The sequence below is a fragment of the Oratosquilla oratoria genome, chromosome 18 (genome assembly GCF_046742065.1).
Source record: "Oratosquilla oratoria isolate Oo_2021 chromosome 18, ASM4674206v1, whole genome shotgun sequence".
NCBI classification, from domain to species: domain Eukaryota; kingdom Metazoa; phylum Arthropoda; class Malacostraca; order Stomatopoda; family Squillidae; genus Oratosquilla; species Oratosquilla oratoria.
In genome coordinates, this window is record NC_134794.1 from 27,840,791 (window position 1) to 27,843,290 (window position 2,500).

Below are 2,500 nucleotides of genomic sequence, written 5' to 3' on the forward strand. Positions count from 1 at the left end.
CGGCCTTGGCCCCGGCCTCGGCCTCATTCCCAGCCTCGGTCCCGGTCACGGACTCTGTCCCGGCCTCGGTCTCGGTCTCGGTCCCTGCCTCGATCGCAGCCTTAGTATCGGTCTCGTTTTCAGCCTAGGTCTTGGCTTCTTTCCCGGCCTCAGTCTCGGTCTCCTCGGCCCCAGTCGCAGCCTCAGTCTCAGCCTCGGTCGCGGCCTCAGTGCCGGCCTCTGTCCCGGCCTCGGTCCCGGTCTCGGTCCCGGTTTCGGTCCCGGACTCGGTTCTGGCTTCGGCCCTGGTCTCGATCCAGGCCTCAATCCCAGCCTCGGTCCCGGTCTCGGTCTCAGCCTCAGCCTCTAGACCAGTTAGAACCTGAGACCTCCCAAGGCTTCGACATGCCCGTCCCGAGACTTCGAGAATCGACTTCGAAAAATCGAAAAGCCTTCGGCGACGGCCAAAGAAGGAACCGAGCTTCAGATGGGCTGACGTGGACAGCTGCGGTCCTAACGATCCCCCACGCCCACCCCCCACAACCCCCACTCACCTCTTCTTCTTCCTCATCCTCTTCCTTCTCCACTTCCACCTCCACCACCTCCACCTCCTCATCCTTTTCCTCCTCCTCCTCCTCCTCTTCCTCCTCCTCCTCCTCACTCGTAAGGGGTTATATGATGCGTCCCATATTTGCTTTCTAACTTTTTCGTTTTGTATTATACTATATATGCCTTTACTGAACGAAGAGAACTCTCAGGACTGAATGAAATGAAAATGGAATAAACAAAAAGTTATGGGAATCGATTAGGTTTATTTGGTCTTTTGTGTTCTCTCGCATCCAGTGGATCCCGTTTGAACATCATACGGGGTACAGATTGCAAACGATACATTAAAGACTTTAGGAGCACCCTACGGACCAGAGTCACTCAGCAGTATCTTATGATTGGAGGCAGACCCCCACTGAAACTCTTGATGGTATTGTTCCATAATTTTTTCGCTTTTGGTTCTCTACTTTTTCTTTCCTAAATTGCGGGAAACAATATGCAAATATAAAAAGTTTTAGTGTACGAATTTATGTTAAGTTCCATTTGTTTAAACTTGGAGAAATTCAATTTAAAAAAGGAAGAAAAAAATCGTAGTATACTGTGAATATCGATGACAAATTAGAAATGATAGACTGAAACCAATTAAGCTTGACATATAAAAAAAGAAAAAACGTCATATATGTTTACATTCATCGGGAGTTTGGAATATATAGCATGTAGTTAATCTTGATAAATAAAATAATTTAAGCGCAATTTGCTTAAATAACGACACAGTGGGGCATTATGCAAATTGACTACAAGAATTTCACATTTTTCACGAATAGGAGGCCTTTAATGCACCAACTACAAAGCTGGTCACCACATTACACACAGCACAGCATATGATAATTCAACACGCACTGCTTACATAAAAACATAAAATCGAACGTGTGCGTATGCACAAACGCACGTACACACACACACACACACACACACACACACACACACACACACACACACACACACACACACACATACACACACACACACGACATCTGGAAAACAATATACTAAATCCGAGACAATTCAGATTTAGACAGGGAAGATCATGTACCACAAATTTGACCTGTTTTTACTCAAGACTAGTAGACATAATACAAGAAAATGACGGATGGGCTGATTGTGCATTCCTAGAGCTACTAAAAAAGCTTTTGATAAAGTCTCTCACAAAAAAACTATTAAAAAAACTGGAAACCATAGGAGGGATACAAGGTGAACTATTGAAATGGATGGAGGACTTTTTGCATGGTAGTGCTCAGTTTGGAAGAGGTAATTAGTGGAGTTCCGCAAGGATCGGTATTGGCTCCAATAATGTTTGCTATCTATGTGAACGACATGGATGAGGGTGTGGAATGTCACATGAGCCTCTTTACAGATGATGCAAAATTGTTAAAGAGAGTACTGAAACGGACTGTGACACTGCAGAGAGATCTGAACAGGGTCTGGGAATGGAGTCTGAAGTGGGAAGTGGACTTCAACATTAAGAAATGAAGCTTAATAGAATTTGGAAAAAAGTAAAAAAAAAAATATATATATATATATATAAATAATATATATATATATATATATATATATATATATATATATATATATATATATATATATATATATATATATATTAGGACGATATATGATAGGTGAAAAGGAAGTAAAGAAAGTGGGATCTGAAAAAGACCTAGGGGTGATCATCACAAAAAATATGCCACCTGACAAACAAAACAAAATTGTTGGCGAAACCTAGAATTTGCTAAGATCAATAAAAGTGGCTTTTATTTACTTGGATGAAGAAATGGCAAAGAAAATACAAGTTACACTGACAAGGTCTAAATTGGAGTACGCAGCGACACTATGGTCACCCAGTACTAATAAGAATATAAAGAAGATCGAGAGAATCCAGAGAGCAACTACGAAGATTGCTCCAAAAAAAAATTCATAT